The following is a 22,379-nucleotide window of genomic DNA, read 5'->3' as shown; positions in this document are numbered from 1 at the left end:
GATAATGAAGAAGAAGCAGATACAAGAATAGCTCTGTACCCTACCCCCATTTGCCTAAAAGCAGGACATAAATTTGAAATGATGTCCCCTCTTTCCTCCCTACCAGGAAGGACTACAGTTAATCACTTAGCCCAGAGATGACACCAGAGGAATCTACATAACAAACCTTGCTAAAGCAACATTTATCTTCCATTAGTTTCCCCATGTATTTACCTTCCTACAAATTTTCAAACTAAAATCTCAAAATTCTTTTTTCTTCATCTTGGTTCTCTACAAATTTCTCATTCTTAGCTAAGATGCTATATAAGCTCACATTCTGACCACTCCTTTGAACTCTTCATAACTGAGTACTCCCATGTGTCTGTGTGATGCACATGTTGATAAATTTGTGTTTGTTTTTCTACCACTAATCTTTTTTTTAGTCCAATTCACAATGCCAGAAAAAAAAAGGTTGGTTTCCCCCCACCCTACCCCATCCCCCACCCCAAAGATAGAGTGATACCAGCACTCAAATGCAAGTAGCTTGTTTGAGAGTGACCCCAAGAAACCAAGGCAAAGAGAGAGAAGGACAAGGAGGAGACAAAGGTGCATTTGTGGGTAGGTTACCACCATGGACAACGACAGAGCTCAATTCCACTAAGGACCCCTTGACAGAGACTCTATAGAACACAGTCCCTGCAAAGGTTCAGGAATCTGGGCAACTCCTGCCCCTTGTTTGTTGAGAGTGGCTCTTGGGCAAGTCAATATACTGGCACTTTCAGTCTTCCACTGTGGGTCAGGCATGCTCCTGAAGCCAGAGGCAGCCCACAGGCAGAAAGATACAGACCTTAAAGGAAAACAAAAACTTGGTACATGCAGGAACTGTTTACCACCTCAAGAAACTCCAGTGGGCTGAGGACCATGGGACAGAGGGCCATTAACCATATCTTCTCTATCCAGTAATATTTCAAAGGCAAGCAGCAAAGAAAATATATTTTTTTTGAAATTATTTTTTTCATCAAATATTTGTAGAAGTCCTTAGTGGTTAGAGGAGGGAATAATAGAAGAGCATGTGTGAACATTCAGAAAACTTCTGTATCACTCGATATAAATTCTTTATCTGTATCTATATTGTTTTAAAAGTTTATGACAATGGATTCAGGGATTCTTCATATCAACTTGCTCTGATGGACCTTCTCTTAATTTTCCTTTAGTTTTAAAAATATTCTAATGAAGTATTAATTAAATTAATTAATAATGAAATGTTTCGATGATACAGAAAAAGTCAAGGACAAGTATAAATATCTGTTAATATCACTCAGAGTTAACATTTCCAAAGAAACCTGCTAACAGCATGTGCAGTATTATATTGCAATGTAGGTAACAATCAGTAGAGAATCTGAAACTCCTATACATTCCTGGAAAGAGTAAATTTGTACTTTTTAAAGAAATTTTGGCACCGTCCAGTAAGTAGAAGATGCTTATGAAACTACTACCTAGCAATCACATTTCAAGGTGTCCATCTTAGAGAAACTCTTGCAAATGCCTCTAAAGAAACATTTGTAAACATCATTTGTAACAATAATAAACTCTGAAATAGTATAACTATTTCTCCATTGAGTAATAGATAAGTAAATTATTTTATTCACATAGTGGAAGATAGTAAGTAGCACTTAAAAGGCTTACAGTAGGGCAGCTCAGGTGGCTCCATGGTTTAACACTGTCTTTAGCCCAGGGCCTGATCTTGGAGACTTGGGATCAAGTCCCGTGTTGGACTCCCTGCATGGAGCCCTCTGTATGTGTCTCTGCCCCCCACCTCTCTATGTCTCTCATAGATAAATAAAATCTTTTAAAATAAATAAATAAAATGCTTGCAGTAGCCTATTGCATTATTTTAAAAAATATTTCATTTATTTATCTATTATTTTATTTATTTATTTATTTATTTATTTAGAGAGAAAGAGAGAGTGAGTGAGCAGAGGAAGGAATGGGAGACCACACACTCTCAAGGAGACTCGCACTGAGCACATAGCTGGACTTGGGACTCGATCTCATGACCCTGAGATTATGACCTGAGGTGAAATCAAGAGTCGGAGGCTTAACCAACTGAGCCACTCAGGCTCCCCTGTCGTATTATTCTTAAATATTTGTTGTCCTTCCTTAAGGGGATCATGCTCTCTTATCTGGCAGCCAACGTTGATACCTGTATTGTTTCTTCTTTTTTTTAAAGATTTATTTACCTATTCATGAGAGACACACACACACAGAGGCAGAGACACAGGCAGAGGGAGAAGCAGACACCTCACAAGGAGCCAGAGGTGGGACTCGATCCCGGATCCTGGGATCAGGACCTGAGCCAAAGGCAGGTGCCCAACCATTGAGCCACCCAGGTGTCCTTGATGCCTGTAATTTGGAGGTGCCCTTCCCTATGGGGAGATTAAAACTACCCATCCTACTGAAGGCAGGTGTGTTAATATGACTTGTTTCGGCCAGTGAAATGTGGGCAGGAGTGATTATGCCACACCAAGCATGAGTGAAGAGCCATTGTGTGTTTGATACCTGTTTCCTTGCCAGGAGCACACCAGTACACCAGAAAGGCCAATCATTCTGTCCAGGCCCACGATAATGAGAAACGAAAGACCTAGAGCTCATAGGGCCTCTGGGTGAGATGTAAACCTATTTATTCTAAATGTAGTCAGGGGAGAATAGGAAATCATGCAGTCTTCTGTAGTGAGCCTGCAAAGCCTAGATGAACAAGCTTTATTCATTGGTATTGCAGTTATATCAAATTCTTATGGCAATATTGGCCTTCTCCAGCTGATGAGAAATGAAATATCTTTGATTAATAAATGTGGGAATAGTTTTTCTAATAAGTGTAGGTGATCTGTAGAAGGTTTTATAGAAATCAGATCTGGGTGTGGGAACTAGGCCTGCCATTCAAGATTCTGTATCCTTTAGCTTAACCTAAGTGTGATCCCGAAGTGCCCCTGACACAGGGGAAGCTCTCAATGTGTTGTAGCTCTTATTAAATACAATATTTCAAACCATCAAGTCCTTGCTGTGGGTTCTATATTACTAAGCTTGGAAAAATAAAAGTGTTGTTCAATGTATAGAGTACTATGGATCATAGACACATATGCTATTAAACCAGCCTCTGGGTCTGTATGTGTGCGTCACTCCATAAGTATACTATTTTTTAAACTGAAGTGTATACAAAGAATGTATATGAGTTTGATGATTTTTTACAAACTGAGTCAGTACCTGCCTTGAGAAACAAAACATTCAGTACTCCCAGAAGTCCGCCTGGGGACTCTTTCCAGCACTATGCTTGTCTCAGGTTCAGTTACTTTCCTGACTTGTAGCAGCATAAATTAGTTCTGCCAGTTTTTGTACTTTTTATAAATGGAAAAATACAGCATGCATTTTTTGTGGCTGGTTTCTTTCAAGCAATGTCGTGTTTGTGAGATCCATCCATATTGTTGCATGTAATTGTTGATCATTTATTGTCGTTTCATTGCTTGAATTCTCATAATTTAGTTACCCATTCCATTGTTGTTGAATTTGGGCATTGTTCAGCTTTTGGCTATTATGAATAGCAACTATTCTAATACATGTCTTTTGCTAACATGTGTGTATGTTTCCGTTGTGTGCACACTTCAGAGTCCAGTTGCTGCCTCCGTCGGAGGGCATGCATATGTTCAGTATTAGTAACAGCCAAACAGTTTTCAGATGTAGCTGTGCCAGTCCACACTTCCAGCAGCTGTGTATGAAAGTTCTGATTGTTCTACATTTTAGCCGAAATTTGGTGTTTTTTATTTTCTATTTTTATTTTAGCTATTGTGGTAGATTTGCAGTGGCATCCCACTGTGGTTTCAATTTTCTTTCCTGATGACTAATGAAGTTTCAATATTTAGTTTTTCTCAATCAATGTAGGTCTTGGCTTTATTGGGTTTATTGGGTATTTCTAAGAGATATGGAATTAGCAGATAGGGACTATCCCATGTGGAGAATGCATATTTTTGCCGGATAAAATACAAGGAAGGGTTAAAGAAAATTTGATGTGTATGACATGGTCACATAATCTTGGCATTATTTTCTAAAGACAATCAAACATAAAAACAACTGCAGCAGAATGGTTATGTACCAGGCCCTACTCTGGGCATTAGGGATAAAATAATTCAGTAACACACAATCCGTGGCATCTGGCAATTCAGAGTACAGTTGAGAAATAATCAAGTGTTAAAAAACAAAGTTCAACTGAATAGATTTTAAAGATCTTATTGGCTTTAATCAGTGATTAATGAATCTGACAACATCCAGTCTAGCAGAGAGAAGCCTCAAGGAGCTGTACAAAATAAAAGACTTTTATAGGCAGAAGGGAGCAAGGAGGAGGAAGTTATACTAGCAAAAAGCAGATCAGTTATGTTGAAGTCACTTCCCTTTAGGGGATGGCAGGTCTGTCAAACTGATTACCTCAAAAGTGCTGATCAGGTGATTCCTGATCAACTGGCTGAAAATTCCATTCTGGGAAAACTGAAAATAATATTATTAAGTAATTGAGTCTCAGTTTGGTGAGTGGGGTTTGGTATAAAGTGATTCCATTTGGGGCCTGTTGTCTTGCTCGTTAACACAAGTAACACTCAGTTACCCAGTATCTTAGTCAGTTTGGGCTCCTGTAACAAGCTACCATAGACTGAGTGGCTTAAACAGTTTATTTCCTACAGTTCTGGAGGTATGCAAAGTCCAAGATCAAGACGCTGGTAGATCAGTATCTGGAGAAAGGCCCCTTCTTGGCTTGCAGATGGTCATTTTTTCTTTGTATTCTCTCATGGCAGGGAATACCATCGTACTGAGGGGTTAGATTTCAACATAGGAGTCTTGAGGGGACACATTTAGAAGCCCATAGCGGGATCCCTGTGTGGCACAGCGGTTTGGCGCCTGCCTTTGGCCCAGGGTGCTATCCTGGTAGACCCGGGATCGAGTCTCACGTTGGGCTCCCTGCATGGAGCCTGCTTCTCCCTCTGCCTGTGTCTCTGCCTCTTTCTCTCTCTCTGTGTGACTATCATGAATAAATAAATAAAATTAAAAAAAAAAAAAAGCCCACAGCGCCAAGCATGGGTAAATGCTAAACTACAAGTATTTATAGATTTCTGTAAAAGCACAAAGAAGAAACACTTTAATTCTATGGGGGACAAATATGGAGTATAGGGGGTGGGGAGGAGAGGAGCTAGAATGACACCAAGGAAGTGATAGAAATTCATGCTGATTACTGAAACAAAAGGAGGTTACTAGGCAGGGAGTTGGAGAGAAAATTTTCTAGGAAGCACAAACAACACATAGAGCAATCAAGGGTGAGAGAATTTCTCCTGGAAAGCAGTAACCAGTGTGGCATCCCTGGAGCACAGGGTGCCCATGTGGGAATGGGGCAAAAGAAGCTGTGGAAATAGGCAGTTTCAAGTACATGAGAACACCCATGACTGTCAGGAGGATTTTAACATCCTCCTGTGATAAATATGAAGGATTAACTGATGAGATCTGTGCCATACAAGAGGTAATATACAGTGGCCTTTGTTTTAAAAAAAAAAAAAATTCAAGACCCACATCCATACAATAAGCATTTTGTCAGCATTTGTTGTTCACATTAAAAGAAAAGAGAGGGCAGTTGAATGCAATCAAATGATTGGATTGCAAAGGTAATTAGCAGTAAGATAAAATATTGAATTAGGGTATACAAATAAAGATATCCAAGTCATGAAAGAGGCAGATACAATCCCAGTGGGTACACATGGATGTTAGAGCCTATGTTCATGGTAGCAAAAGGAAATAGACCAGAAGAAAGGAAACAGTATGTTTACTCATGATGCCCACTGATTCATCCTGAAAGTGGGCAATTCCTGGGTCCTGTATCCTGGTCTGGGGTCTCTTATCAACTGGATACTATCTTATCATCCCAATATATTACTCTGTAACTTTTGAGATGGAAAATTATTTGAGCACATCACTTTACAATCACTTGGAATATTTAAAACTAAATTATGAGACGGTGAAATTAATCAAATCCTCATATTAAGACTTTTCTTGTTAAATTTACAAACATTCTATGTGTCATGAAGGGGTTTGCAATTTTAAGAGAATCTGGCAGATTAGAGCAGATTTACTTTATGATTTCAGTTGGAAATGAATAGTTGATTTAGAACTCTGATTTTAAATTCAAAGGTGTAATAAAATTTAATTATTTATAAACAATAACAGAATGCTTTAAAAAAAACAATTCACCATATTTATAAGTTTGTATTTACAGATTTCAAATAGTTACTTCAGAACGTAGAGGCATTTTGCTTTAGGGAGGTAAGTTCGTCCTGACATGCATTAGAAGGACTTAATTAATTAAATATGTTTAATTGAGGATTGAATGTAGTTTAAAATGTTTAAAGGCATTTAATTAAGCGAGGCTAATCATTATTAATATTTAAAGTGATAAACTTTAGTTAATTGAATATTTATTAATAGTCCAGGTGATTGGAGTTGTCATAAAAAATGGCTTTATGTATAAGAAATAAGTTTGGAAAGGTGAACTTCACATTATAAAAATAATGTGGCTTTTAAACTTGCAACCTTAGTTAATGGAATATTATTTAGAATCAAAATATTTATAATAAGCTAATTCCATACAATAGGCTTTTCTTGGATACAATATAACTCACATTAATATTTTCCAGGGAAGATACAGAGATAGAGTAGAAGTCTCAGAACGGGGTTTGGGAGAGGATTGGATTTTATCTTACTTTATTTTAGTAGGGTAGAAGCAATATTAACATGTTTAAAGGAAGAAGGGAAAGATAAACATGGCAGAGAAAAAGAGACTGAACATACACACAAACACACACACCACAGCACACCACATACACACATACAACTTTTCTTTCCTATATGATAGACATAAATGTTTGAACCAAGAGTATTGTGTGTGAATATGACTTTGGAAGAAGCATTGACCTATCTCTAACAGGAGGTGGCAACTCAAGTTAAACTATAAATGCAAGTCCTGATTATTGTATTTTTATGGCTGAAGCTTACTATACTAGAAAAACAGTGAAATAATTTTAATGCTCTGAAAAATTTCAGTACTTCAGGCTAACCATCCTGAGAGTCAATTCTTATAGTCTAGAGGAATAGAAGCATTAGGACAAATGATTTAACATTTATAGATCAAGAATATAACTTTTAGTAAAAATGAAGAATCTCTAATATCATCAAATAGTAATATCACTTATATGGACTAGGCACAAAGCATAGCAAAATTTACTTTATTAATTCTTATTTATGTAAAAGTATATTTTCCCTATATCTGACATATCTGCTAAAAAAAAAGATGTTAAATTAGATTGACTATATGATTAATCTAATACCATCTCATCACAGGGTGAGATCCTACCTAATTTTTTTTTTCTCTTCTGTTCTTCCTTTTTACTGACCTTCCCTTCTTAGATGAAACCACACTATCTCAAGGAAAATTAGGATTGTTAAAAAGAAAAATAGAATAAAAAGGAAGACTCAGTTGTTTTCACTTCCAGCCTGGGCTCCTAAACTTCCAGAGACTGGGCCCTGGCAGGAACAGAGTATGGAAGATACGGAGAAGAGGACCTGTTCCTAGCCTTTTCCCCAAACCCAATCCATGAGCTACCTGGGCTGACAGAAAGTCATATATGACCTTGAGATAGTGGGGCTTTAACATGTGCTGGAATTGCTTGGATGACTTGCTAAAATACAGTGTGAGTCCATTCCTACAGTTTCCGAGGTAAGTCTGGGATGAGGTTCAAGAGTTTACATTTCTAACTAATTCCCAGCTGAAGCCAATGCTGCTAGTTGTGGACCTGAGAACCAATGACTAAGGAGATAAGGAAATGACCAAGAAGCATCAAGAAGATTTGATAAACAAGCTTCCAGATGGAAGTCTTTCTTCTGGCTAGCTCTGGAAAGCCCATGTGGAAGTGCAGCCGATGCATACAGATCATCTCATACTCAGTCAAATAAGAATTTACATCATCTGACCAGTGACGATATTCTCCGGGTCCCTGGGGGTGAGGGCCCATTAAAATTGGCAACTACTAACCTATGGTTCCTTTAGCAAAAGTACTTGGCCCTGTTCTGAAATTTTGCTGAATCCCAAGTAAACAAACTCTTGGGTTCCTACTGTTTTTAAGAGCTAAATTATTTGGGAATACAAAAGCAAAGGATGGGGGCTCTTAATGAAAAGAGATATCGACACCTATGTGGTGCCAAATTCTCTTCCACTATACTCTAAGATTCCTTTCACATTTTAGATATTATGATTCTTTATCTTATCTATAAATACTTAAATTTTTCTCTTCCTCATGCATGTTTTTTCTTATAATCTCTCTTGGTGTTTTTATGAGACCCACCCCTCTCTGACATTAGCCAGAACCACCCAAATGTTCTGTGAGTGGAGGGTATTTCACAGCGATTACTTTAAAAAAAAAATTGCTGTTGTTTCCTACAAACACATTTCTAAACTCCTCTGTATCCTACTGCATCATCTCCTTCAATGATTGTATTAGCACAGAGAGGATGCCTCTAAATACTTTTCAAGTCTAAGGTATCCAAAATAGTCCTTTGATTTTTATCCAAACATGTTCACCAGTCTCGATCTGCAGGGAAGAGACAGTCAGCTCATTGCTGCTCCACAGATGTGAAAGAACAAGTTATGCCAAAGAAATCTCTATGCTAGTCCATATGGAGATAAATGTAAACACAAAGTCTATGTTTCATAACATCTCCTTCCAATCACATGACAAACTTGAGTCTGGATATAACATGTGAACATCAGGCATTGAACAAATCCTGATGGCCTATTTGGCAGTCATCGCCCTGGATAAAGATTGGGAAGGAAAACAGGCCATGAGGAAGCTGTACTATGTCAGAGCTTAGCCCACCCCTTCATCAAGGCCCATGTCATGCCATGCAACCTTCTTTCAAAGAGAAAGCCTGGTCCTGCAAGGAATCTGGAATATCTCGATGTGGAATGTATTGTGGAAAATGCACTAGGTGCATTTTCATCAGTATGACTGAGGGTGAAACCATGTTGAAGGTGAGATAAATTTTAAGATTTATGGTTGTTACACAGCCTTTTGGGGCCACTGACTACAGTCACCACATTATCTGAATTATCTAGTTGCAGACTGTGCAACTAACAATAAGTCAAAGGAATGGGGCAACTGTATAATTTTTGAAATATCTTTCTTCTGTGGAAGTTTGAGAAATACTATGAAGAGAAACAAAACTTTCTTAACATGGTAAATGTCAACCACTTCCCCATAAACATGTTTTGTATGTGTATGTGTGTCTTTCACAGAAAAGGACCTTCCAACTATTATGGCTGCATGACAGACCACCCAATAAAACGATAATCATATCATTATGCTCATTGATTCTGTGAGTCAGGAATTTGGAAAGAGCACAAGGAGGTGTTGTGTTTCTGCTCTGTGATATCTGGGACCCCAATTTGGAATTTCAAAGACTGGGATGACTTGATCACTGGGTGCTTGAATCAACTAAAGACTTACTTATTCATCTTTCTGGTGGCTGATCTGGTGAGCTCTTGGCAGGATTATTGGCCTGAAGCATGTACACAGGTGCCCTTCATGTAGATACTTGGGCTGTCTCACAAAATGGTGGCTGTGTTCCAAGAATAGGTACCCAAAAGAACCAGGCAGAAGCTGTTTTACTTCTAATGAACTAGCATTGAAAGTCACGTTGCTTCACTTTGGTCAAAGTCATAAGCCACATTTAAGGGGAAGACACATAGAATCTCACTTTTCAATGGGAAGAGGGTAAAAGTCCCATTGTAAGAGTGTGTGAGATGGAAAATGTTTTTCTGTGATCTTTGGAAAATGAAGCCTGTCACAAAGATCATCTCAGCTCTGAATCAGAATTTTTGCCATTTGGTTGATTTACTTCTCTAGTCTTAAGATAGGGACTACTTTATTGTAGCATGACATGTTTCATTCTGAAGATAGGATCCTTACTTCCATAAATTAAATTGTTTTGGAGGACATAGTTAAGATTCCACAAAATACATACTGGATGCAGGAGGATGGATCTTAATAGAAGAAGAGAAAGACTATTTCGAGTAGAAGCAAAGAGGAAGTTGACTCACTTCTATGGCTCAAAAATGAAAAACCTCCATGATTTTTCTGGACCTGTGGCCCATCTACTTTATCTTAGGTTACCTGGAAAAGTATAGGTAAGATGAAGAGGTCTGGTTGAAAACTGCTTTGACTGACTGCCGCTAATGGTTGAAAGAAGAATATTCTATGATTAAAGCAATTATAAAACTGGAGATGGATCCATTTGTGCCCACATCTGTGCCATTATCTGATGAGCTTGGATATTTCAAAGAAACTGAACAAATCGTCCATAAGAGGTTGTCTACTGCCTCTGGTGACCTTGGACCAATCTACAGCTGTTGCTCATCTGAAAATACTCCTCAATATCCCAAATTTCTAAAGACTGTGAACTTGGGGTTCCTGAGTACAAGTTTTGATCTCATTTGCATCTTTTTCCCTCTTCCCCAGCCCTACTGGTAATTCGAAGGCTTCTCACCTTTCTGTGAACTTTATTAAAATGAATATGCAAGAGTGAACTGGACCCCTTTCTTGAGTTGCCCTCTCCTTTTTCAGCTGCCATGGAGATGAGACAATGGGTTAATTGAGGTAGCTACCTGTATTCAGTCCCTGCACAAACCTATTTCTCTGTTGTTTTTGGATAGTAGTCTAAAGTAAACTGCCTCCAAAATATTTTTTCAGAAACTTTGCCAATATTGCAATTTTCCACCAAAGCTTTTGAGGAAAAAAGAAAGCCTTAGCGATTGTTCATAAAAAAGCAAAAGTAATGCACCAGGCCCTTTATATATTGTATTTTATAATATACTTATAATGTGTTACATAGAATTTATAATATTATATATAAATGTCATAATTGTACTTTTTCTCATCTTCCATTAAGATATACCTTCTAACACCCAGTGTGTACCTTGTGAAATCTTAATCATGTGCTCCAAAGCAATTGAACTGTAAGCATTAAGGATCCTATGCTCACAGTGGCACATGTCGTGCTACAGTAAGGCAGTCTCAGTATCTATCTAAATATACCATAAGGAAAGGTGAAGTAACATTCTCCTCAGAGATGGCATTAAAGTCCCTTCAGGGAGATGCTCTTCAGTGAACAAAACTTTCTTCCTTGCCCTGAAGAACAACTATTTCAGGACATTCATTCTTGGACATTTGATAATGTCTTTGCTTTTTTTCACCTTTAATAAAGTGTGAACATTTGCACTGGGGTCTTGAGGACATAAATAGTTCTATTGTCTTGAGTAAAGGTTTTCAAATTTAGGGCACATCAAAATCATACCAGCACTTATTAAAATGCACGTTGCCTCTAAGGACCCCACTTCCAGAACCACTGCTCTTCAGCCTTACTTTCAAAGTGTGGTCTGTGGACTAGCAGTATTGGTAATAACCTGGGAGCCTGGGAGTTTGTGGAAACACAAAACCTCAGGCTGTAATATAGACAAAGAAAATCAGAATCCCTATTTTAACAAGATCCTTAGGTGATCTGTATGCATATTTAAGATCAAGAAGCAGAAACATTCTTCTAGAATAGTAGTTAGTAGCCATTCCCTGCTATTGTTATTTATAATTAGGTTCTTGGTCATACTTGATGTTAGAAATAACTTCCAGGCAATTTCAATTGCACCCTTCTTTTTTCTTAAAGTTTATTTATTTTTTTAGTAATCTTTCCACACAGCAAGGGGCTCAAACTCATGACCCAAGATCAAAAATCACATGCTTTTCTAACTGAGCCAGCCAGGAGCCCCTCAATTGCACCCATCTTAAAAAGGTGAAGAAAGTATATCCTTAAGCTAAGAAGTTAATGACATTATTATAAGAATAACTATTCTAATTTTAAAAATTAGTTGTTCTAATATCATAACAAATGACCCATAGTATTTCTAATACCAGAGTCAAAACCTATAAGAGATCCAAAGCTTTTTTGTCCCAAACAAGAATTGGAAAATGAGGATGAACAGTACTGATTTATAAGTTGTACTGAGAATAAGAATTTACAAAAATAAGTTATCAATAAGTAAATCCCAGAAATATCTGGACAAAAGAGTATAAGTCTGTCTAGATTACATCAATCAAAGCATGGGGAAAGTGAGCATCGTTATTCTTACTTTTCCATTAAATGGAATAACCAATAATGTCATATGGCCAACTTAGCTGACATACCAAAAAATAATAATAAAAATCAAGGTTTAGTTTACTAAGAAAATTTGGAATTATCAATCAAAATCTAAAAACCTCTCTCTTTTTTTTTAGAAGGGGATGGGGAGGGATAGAGAGAGGTAGAGAATCTTAAACAGGCTTTTATGTCCAGGTAAATCAGCTGAGGGTTTGTGGAAAGAGGAAGTCTGATTGACTAGTTCTGGAGTGTTGCCAGACTTCTGACAATTTCCCAGGCATTGCTAATGCTGCATACCCCTAACTGCAAGGTCTGTACTACAAAGATCTACACCAGCAACAACCAACTAGAAATTATAATGGAAAAAAAAAATCTGATTCAAAATGACAAAGAGGCAACTAGGTGGCTCAGTTGGTTAAGTGTCTGCCTTTGGCTCAGGTCATGATCCCAGCATCTTGGGATGGAGTCCCACATTGGGCTCCCTGCTCAGTGGGGAGTCTGCTTCTTCCTCTGTCCCTCACTCTCCTCAGTGCCTTCTCTCTCTCTCTCTCTCTCTCTCACTCACTCATTCTCTCTCTCAAATAAATAAATAAAATCTTTAAAAACAACAACAACAACAACAAAATTCCAGAGTGTCTGGAGTAAGTCTAAAAATAGTTCAAAAAAAGAAATATTTAAAACTTAACTTTAGTATTATAAAAGAAATTTGCATAAATGGAGAGAGAGCAAAACCATGTTGATGTGTGGGACAAGGACAAAAATGGTAATTTTGTTGATAAGACCCTCTGCACTCAATGACTTGAATCACTTATCTGGGCTGAAAAATGTTCTAAATGGTTCTTTAGTGCTAACCATTAAAACAAAATAAAGAAACAGAAAATCCTTAGGGGAAAGAGAAACCATGGGAAAATGTAAGTAATACTTTCCCCCATAATTTTAATTAGAATATAATTTCTTCCTGGCTATGTAGATCATTTAACATGATAGTGTCCTGAAAAACTTAGGCATTTTCACTCAAGTTGTAGCTTTCTGGATGCTGATTATCAGTGAGGCTATCCCAAGATACAGACCTGGTGCTTCGCAGTATGGAATACCATTGACTGTGGTTCAAAGGATGAATATTTGTGGAATTCACAAAATATTTTTGAAAAGGCTTTCATTCCTCTACTCAGAAACCTATCCACATCTGGCATTGAAGACTGCAAAGATTAATTCTGCAAGCCCAGAAAGTAGAACAGTTTTCAAGTGCTTTTAATAAAAGATATGGAAAGCCAAAAGGAAGAGGATAATTTGGGAAGAGAAGCATGACCAAAAGCCATGACCAAAAGCCATGAAAATCTTCTATGGTGTTACGAACTGAAAAGTTTATGTCCCTCCCAAACTCATAGATTGACATCCTCAACCCCAAAGTGATGGTTTTAGGAGGTAGGGCCTTTGGGAAATAATTATGCCATGAAGTCAGAATTCCCATAAATGGGATTAGTGTCATTATAAAATGAACCCTAGAGAGCTCTCTTATCCTCTTTCCAGCACTGGGAGATACAATAAGAAGTTGGCAGTCTTCATACTGTAGGAGGGCACTTGCCAGTACCTGACCGTGCTGGCACCCTGATCTGAACTTTCAGTCTCCAGAACCATGAGAATAAATTTTTGTTGTAGCAGCCTGAGCTAAGAAATATGGGGTCTCACCTGCTTATTCTCTCAGAGGCTGTCAAGAAATTGGCATCTGCATAGAAATACATATTTCTTTTCTTTGGATCTTCCTTATCTTTGTATCCATACGTTCTGCATAAAGCAAAGGATTTACCATGGATGGAGACTGTTAGCTTGGAAGGACTCTGCTATAATATCAAAATGTTGTCAGCCATTTGTTCTCTACTAATCTTTGCCTTCAGTTTATTATAAATCTTAAACTCTAAAACTACCTACAGCCTAATTACTGTGATCACAAGAAACTTTTAGAATGGTACTATATAACTTACAAAGCATTCTTGTGTGTGTGCACATGTGTGTATAGTTAATTTGATTCATAAATACAAAGTCTTTGGAGTTATGAAGTACCAAGGAGGGACAGTAAGACATTGAAATAATGACACAATCCTTGTTTTCAAAGGATTTGTTCATTGAAGTAGGACAGGCAAGTACTGTCATTCAGTGTCTTTGGTAGGGATTTCTTCTCTCTCAACTGAACTGGTTTCTCCAGTTACATTTGCACTACCTACACCCTTCACCCGCTGTTGCTGAGATTTGCTTCTCCAAGGGTTCCTACCTCAGTTCTCTCTTCTGGCCCACATCCTATATGTGGATTTGTGTGTGTGTGACTCACTTTTCTTTTCCTAGGATGAAATGTTAGTATTGCCCAGGTCCTTAGAGAAATTTTTCATGATCCAGTATTACAAAAGCTAGTCATATCAAAGATTTATCTATTTTTGTTTTAAATCCATGATAGGGTATGTTGATGGTTGGAAAAGAGGTGGTTGTTAATGTCTTGACTTGGGCCTCTGTACTTCAGATTCCTCAAATATGGATGCATGTAATATTACTTCCTATGGATGTTGTCAGGATCCTAGAAGTATCCACTAGGTGTTTAAAATAGTTCATGGTTTGTAAAAAGTGTGTGCAAATGATCACAATTATTGTAGACCATAAGAGACCAAACTCAGCACTGAGTGTCATAGGTTGAATAGGTCAGCTGGAATGTCAGCTTCATATTGAAAGGAAGAAAAAAGCATCGGGTCTAATGACCCTTACAAGTAGCAGTCACTCCCAATTACAGAAGCACAGGTCATGAGGACAGAATTTAAGAAACACAAATAACAGAATGAGCTTATCTCCCACTTCATTGGTACTAGGACTTAGATGTCTGATGGCATATCTTTAACTATGAAGCATACTGTTACACACACTAACCTTCAAACACTAATACAGAATTCATGACTTACCAACCTTATTCATGCCTGAAGGCTTTCCACAGACAATCTTGTTCCTTCCATAGAAATTCCAGGAATATATTTTCAAAGCAGGGGTCTCTGCTAATCATTTTATGGTGTCTAGACTATAATCTCTAAAATAAAATAAAACATCTTGGGCTTAAATGTCAGCTCTCACACAAATGTTCTCTTCATGTTCCAATGACAGGTTAATACACCTTGTCCCATCAGATAATACACAACTACTATAGGAATAAATGTGTGGATTCCCAAGGAGAAGCTGAGAGCAAGGACATAAGGGGTTGTATAATAATAGGAAGTGTACAAGATGCCTTAAAAACAGATCATTGAAGAAAATTATCTTTAGGATGACAGAAATTACCTTATATTGTAATATGCCATCCTTATGTGTCTTGTTCTTTTCCCTCAAATTCATGATGGTAGTGATGCTAAGCATGGAGTATTCTCCTCCAAAAAATGCATGATAATATATCCAAAATGGCAGGTCACTCATGTAGGGAAGTAGATTTAACAAGAAAACTATTTTCTTTTTGGTTTGATGGCCACTTCTATATATCACAATGCTAACATAATTTTTTTGTTTGTGTGCAGTTAAAGAAACTCAGAGAGTCTCAGAAAGTCTTACAAATTTAATGAGTATATTTGTAAAATGTACATATTGGGACAATCTTTTATGGGAATGAGGACTAGTCAAAAAGTGACCCCGTATGAATTTGAAAAAAAAAAAAAAAAAACGGACTTTGGGAAGTTACTCACATACGTGATCAGGACCAAGGAGAGGACACAACAAAACCAAGGCCATAAAACATTTTTCTTATTTCCAGGACTACACAGAAGCCTTCATTTTTATGTAAGTGAGCTCTCTAAGAACCAGCATATATTTCCTTTTTTATTTACCTTTTTCTCTTTCAAATGACTTGTCAGCCTTCCCTGATTTTATCTCATTATAATTATTCTGGCTCATTGAGGGGAAAAAAGATCTTTTGAAAAAACTCGTCTGATATATATACTTAAATTACCAAAATGCTGTATTTGAGGTTAGGCATTCTATAAAAGATGTAAATTTTTTTGGAAACAACATTTTAGAATTAGGGGACAACATAAAGAGGACAAAATAACAGATTTGAGGTGTGCATTTGATGAGACAGGCATACCCCACACATTTTCAGAGATGAGGCTTTGCCTGTACACCAGCTTTAAAAAGGCTCACTATATGCTAGAAATCAGGACAGAGAATGTGATTACAAGAACAACAGACAAAAGGCAGTGGGTTTGTAATATCAAGGTCCTTATCTGAGAGAGGAAAAAATTAAATTTGAAATCGCATATCATACTGCTGTTGCATCATTGGTAATACTTATGTATGATTAGTAGTCATAGGTAAACTATAGGAGTAATAATGAATAGGTTTCCTGAATTAAAAAATGAATTATTGCTATTGCAGTTTTAATAGCTAATGACATTTCTGATTCCAAACTGAACATAAATAATGCTTAGGATATCACCAGCTGAACTAGAGATATAATATTTTTAAATATTTTTAAATTTTTGTGTGATATTTTCTGAAGAGAAAATAATTTTATCAATACATTATATAGGTATAAATATTAATGTTTACATTATATTATAATTATTCATAATATAATATTTATGCCAATTAAACCATGTTCATGCTTTAGTCATTCCTCAAGGATAAGGAATTGGGAGTCATAATTGGTAGCTACAGAAGGAACTAGAGCCTGAAGGGGCATTTTCAAGGTAACTTGTCTATTCACATTGAAATGGATTTTGGGGGAAATGAACTGTGAACAAACCATTCATTCATTGGAAAATCATTGGGATTTACATCATCCTATGAACCAGATGCTCTGTCCTCCCCTAATCAAACTATATAAAGAAAAACACAAGAGGAATCTCTCAGAGACCTTTGGGCAAAAACCCATTGGTTCCACCTTGAATGCGACTGCTGTAAACCTCCTGAGATATTGTCAGTCTTCCAGAGACATATTTAATCTCTACCCAAGATTTTACCTGACTTTACTCTGACTTTCTAGGAAATACTCTTATTTTACTCTTTGAACAAGACAATACATCTCAGATAATATATTATCAAGGGGCTCAGATTCACAAATTTCTTTAATACTTTGGTCACAAAGCTGTATGTCAAGGAGCAACATTGCTTTTTTATGAGACTATTCTTTATCTTGCCTCAGGGATTTATTCTGTATATACTACGTGTCCAAGGAATTCACTGATTTTTTCCCTAAGTTTATTATCTATTTTTTATTTTAATTCCAGTATGGTTAACATACAGTGTTCTATTAGCTTTAGTTGTACAATATAGTGATTCGACAATTCTATACATTACTCTGTGCTCTTCATGATAAATGTACTCTTAATCCTTTTGAACTATTTCACTGATCCCTCTACCCACCTCCCTTTCTGGTAATCATCAGTTTGTTCTCTGTACTTAACAATCTGATTATTTGGTTTGCCTCTTTTTTCTTCATTTTTTCCCCTTAAATTCCACATATCAGTGAAGTCACATGGCATTTGTCTTTCTCTGATTGACTTATTTCACTTAGCATTATACTCTCTAGCTCCACCGATGTCATGGCAAATGGCAAGAACTTGGTCTTTTTTACAGCTGAATAATATTCTGTTGTGTCTATATACCACATCTTCTGTATCCATTCATCTATCAATCAACACTTGAGCTACTTCCATAATTTGGCAATGTAAACAATGCTGCAATAAACATAATAGTGCATATATCTTTTTGAATTAGTGTTTTTGTATTCTTGGAATAAATCCCCAGTAGTGCAATTACTGAATCACATGGTAGTTTCTATTTTTAACTTTTTGAGGAACCTCTCTATATTCCACAAGGACTGCACCAGTTTGCATTCCCACCAACAGTACATGAAGGTTCCTTTTTCTCCACATCCTTACCAACACTTGTTGTTTCTCATGTTTTTCATTTTACCATTTGACAAGTGTGAAGTGATGCCTCATTGTAGCTTTGATTTGCATATCCCTGATGAGTGATGTTGAGCATCTTTTTTGTGTCTGTTTGCCATCTGTATGTCTTCTGTGGAGAAATGTCTATTTATGTCCTCTGCCCATTTTCTATTTTTTAATTTTTTTCAAAGATTTTATTTATGTACTTCTGTATATATGTATTATTTATTTATTTATTTGAGAGACAGAGGGAGAGATAAGGTGAGAGAGAGCATGAGCAGGGAGAGAGGCAGAGGGAGAAGCCGACTCCCCACTGAGTGGGAAGCCTGATGTGAGGCTTGCTTTTGGGACTCCGGGATCATGACCTGAGCTGAAGGCAGACACTTAACTGACTGAGCCACCCTGGCACCCCCTCTTCCCATTTTTTAATTGAATTGGGTTTTTTGGATGTTGAGCTGTGTAAGTTCTTTATACAGTTGGATACTAAACTTTACTGGATATGTCATTTTAAAATATCATCTCCCATTTAGTCAGTTGTCTTTTAGTTTTGCTGATTGTTCCCTATGCTGTGAAGAAGCATTTTATTTTGATGTAGTCCCAGTAGTTTATTTTTGCTTTTATTTCCCTTACCTCAGAAGACTTATCTAGAAAGATGTTACTATAGCTGATATCAGAGAAATTACTGTCTATGCTCTTTCTAAGATTTTTAATGTTTCAGGTCTCATATTTAGGTCTTTAATCCATTTGGAGTTTATTTTTGTGTATGGTGTAAGAAAGTGGTCCAGTTTCATTCTTTTGAATGTAGCTCTCCAGTTTACTCAACATCATTTGTAAGGAGACTATTTCTCCCATCAAATATTCTTGCCTTGTTTCTTGAAGATTAAAGACCTTATAACCTTGGGTTTATTTGTGGGCTGTCTGTTCTGTTCTATTCATTTTTGTGTCTATTTTTGTGCCAATACTGTACCGTATTGATTACAATGGCTTGGCAGTATATCTTTAACTCTAAGATTGTGATACCACCAGTTTTGTTTCTCCTTTTCAAGAATACTTTGGCTATTTAGGTCTTTTGTGGTTCCATACAAATGTTAGGATTATTTATTCTAGGTATTAGTATTTGTTCTAGGTATTAGTATTTTGATAGAGATTGCATTAAATCAATGGTATGGATATTTTAATGATATTTGTTCTTCTAATCCATGGGCATGGAATATCTTTCCATTTGTTTGTGTTGTCTTCAGTTTCTTTCATTAGTGTTTATAGTTTTCAGAGTACATGGTTTTCACCTCCTTAGTGAAGTTTGTTCCTAAGTATTTTATTATTTTAGGTGCAATTATAAGTGAGACTGTTTTTCTTATTTCTCTTTCTGCTGCTTTATTATTAGGGTATGGAAATGCAATGGATTTCTGCATATTGATTTTTGTATCCTGCAACCTTACTGAATTTGTTATCAGTTCTAGTAAGTTTTTGGTGGAGTCATTTGGATTTTCTATACATGGTATCATGTCACTGCAAATAGTGAAAGTTTTACTTCTTCCTTACCAATATGGATGCCTTCTTTTTTTGTTGATTGCTGTGGCTAGAACTTCCAGTACTGTTGAATAAAAATAGTGAGAGTGGACATCTTTGTCTTGTTCCTGATCTTAGGGAGAAAGCCTTTGGTTTTTCACCATTAAGTATTATGCTAGCTGTGAGTTTTTCACATATGGCCTTTTCATATTGAATATATTTGAAGGTTTTTATCATGACCAAATGTACTTTGGCTAATACTTTTTCTACATCTATTGAAATCATCATATGGTTTTTATCCCTTCTCTTGTTGAGGTGATGCATTATGTTAATTGACTGAATACTGAACCACTTTTGCATCCCTGGAATAAATTGTGCTTGATTGCGGTGAATCATTCTTTTAATGTATTGTTGGATTCAGTTTGCTATTATTTTATTAAGGATTTTTGCACCTATATTCCTCAGAGATATTGCCCAGTTGTCTTTTTTTGTAGTGTTTGTGTCTTGTTTCAATATCAAGGTAATGCTGGTCTCATAGGATGAATTTGGAAGCTTTCCTCCTCCTTCTGTTTTTTGGGATAGTTTGAGAAGAATAGGTTTTAACTCTTTAAATGTTAGGTAGAATTTGCCTGTGAAGCTGTCTGGTCTTGGACTTTTTTGGGGGGAGGTTTTTTTATTACTGATTCAATTTCATTGCTGGTAATTGGTCTGTTCAAATTTTCTATTTCTTTTTGTTTCAATTTTGGGAAGTTATATGTTTCTAGAAATTTATTAGTTTCTTCTAGGTTGTCCAATTTGTTGGCATATAATTTGTCATAATATTCTCTTACAATCTCTTGTGTTACTGTGGTGTTTGTTGTTATTTATCTTCTTTCATTTCTGATTTTGTTTATTTGACTCTCTCTCTCTCTCTCTTTATGAACCTGGCCAAAGGCTTATCACTTTTGTGGATCTTTCCAAAGCACCAATTCCTGGTTTCATTGATCTATTGTTTTTTTTGTTTTTTGGTTTTTTTTAGTTTCTATTTCATTTCTTCCTGCTCTAATTTTTGTTATTTCCTTCTTTCTACTGGTTTTTGTTGTTGTTGTTGTTGTCCTTCTTCTTCTTTCTCTACCTCATTTAGATATAAGTTTAGGTTGTGTTGGTGATTCTTTTTCTGCTTCCTTAGGCAGGACTGTGTTGCTATAAATTTCCCTCTTAGAACAGTTTTGCTGCATTCCAAAAAAATTGGACCATTGTATTTTCATTTGCATTTTTCTCTATGTATTTTTAATTTCCTCTTAATTTCTTGGTTGACCCATTCATTGTTTAGTTGCATATTATTTAACTTCCATGTATTTGTGTTCTTTCCAGATTTTTTCTTGTGGTTGATTTCTAGTTTCACAGCACTATGGTCAGAAATGATGCATAGTATGATTTCGATCTTTTTTAATTTGTTGAGATTTGTTTTGTGGCCTAATATGTGGTCTCATGTGTACTTGAAAATAATGAATATTCTGCTGTTTTAGGATGGAATGATCTGAACATATCTGCTAGATCCCTCTGGTCCAATGTGTCATTCAACAGCCTTTGATGTAAGTGGGCTGTTAAAGTCCCCTACTATTACTGTATTACTATTGATTACTTTCTTTATGTTTGTTATTAACAGCTTTATGTATTTGGGTGCTCCCATGAGTGCATAAACATTCACAGTTGTTACATCTTCTTGTTGGATTATTCTCTTTATGAAAGATATAGTGTCCTTCTTTGTCTTTTGATACAGTCTTTGTCTTTGTTTTAAAGTCTATTTTGTCTTATTGCTACCCTGGATTTCTTTTCACATGCATATGCTTGATAAATTCTTTCCATCCCTTCACTTTCAATCTTCATGTGTCTCTAGGTTTAAAATTAGTTTCTTGTAGGCATCATATAGATGGGTCTTTCTTTTTTTATCCACTCTGTCATTCTATGTATTTTGATTGGAGCATTTAGTCCATTCATAATCAAGGTAATTATTGGTAGGTATGTACTTCTTGCATTTTTTTACTTGTTTTATGGTTGTTTTTTGTAGTTCTTCTCTGTTCCTCTCTTTTTTTTGCTCTCTTCTCTCATTGTTTGTTGGCCTTCTTTAGTGATATACTTGGATTCCTTTCTCTTTTATTTTTGCATATCTATTACTCTTTTTTGACTGTGGTTACTGTTTTTTGTGTGTATATATATGTGTGTGTTTTATATATATATATAAAACAACTTATACTTATAGCAGTCTATACTAAGTTGATGGTGGCTTAAGTCTGAACCCATTCTTTACTCTTCCCAACCTGATGTTTTAGGTATGATACACTATACCCTATATTTTTTAAATCCCTTTACTGATTTTTATAGATATACTTAATTTTACTGCTCTTGTGCTTCATACTTTTCTTACTCCTACTTATGATCTTTCCTTTCCACTCAGAACCCTTTTACAGGACTGGCTTAGTGGTCATGAATTCCTTTAATTTTTGTCTGGGAGATTCTTTATCTCTCCTTCTATTCTGAATGCTGGCCTTGATGGATAGAGTATTCCTGGCTGTGGGAATTTTTTTCTTTCAACACTTTAAATGTATCATGCCACTTTCTTTTAGCCTGCTAAATTTCTGCTGAAAATTCAGCTAATAGCCTTATGGTGTTTCTTTTATATGAAACTTTTCTTTTCTCTTGCTACTTTTAAAATTCTCACTTTATCATTGTTTT

At 36.3% G+C, this 22,379-nt stretch overlaps 2 long non-coding RNA genes across 19 annotated transcripts in view; one reads left to right on the top strand and one right to left on the bottom strand.

Moving 5' to 3' along the window:
- The window catches only part of LOC106557669, a 228,826-nt gene that overhangs the window by 191,792 nt on the left and 14,655 nt on the right, over window positions 1-22,379 (bottom strand). For 3 of the 16 annotated variants that reach the window (XR_005377614.1, XR_005377611.1, XR_005377613.1), the window contains exon 4: window positions 15,190-15,307. The exons of 12 other annotated variants lie outside the window; for them this stretch is intronic. This is a non-coding gene — a long non-coding RNA (uncharacterized LOC106557669). Of the gene's footprint in view, window positions 1-15,185; window positions 15,308-22,379 lie in introns of all 16 variants that reach the window. One more of the 16 variants, XR_005377616.1, reaches the window with a different exon arrangement.
- The window catches only part of LOC111092122, a 208,116-nt gene that overhangs the window by 179,067 nt on the left and 6,670 nt on the right, over window positions 1-22,379 (top strand). The gene's annotated exons all lie outside the window — the stretch shown is intronic.

Source organism: Canis lupus, chromosome 24 (assembly GCF_011100685.1).
Source record: "Canis lupus familiaris isolate Mischka breed German Shepherd chromosome 24, alternate assembly UU_Cfam_GSD_1.0, whole genome shotgun sequence".
Taxonomy (NCBI): Eukaryota; Metazoa; Chordata; class Mammalia; order Carnivora; family Canidae; genus Canis; species Canis lupus.
This window is presented reverse-complemented; position numbering and strand designations above follow the sequence as displayed.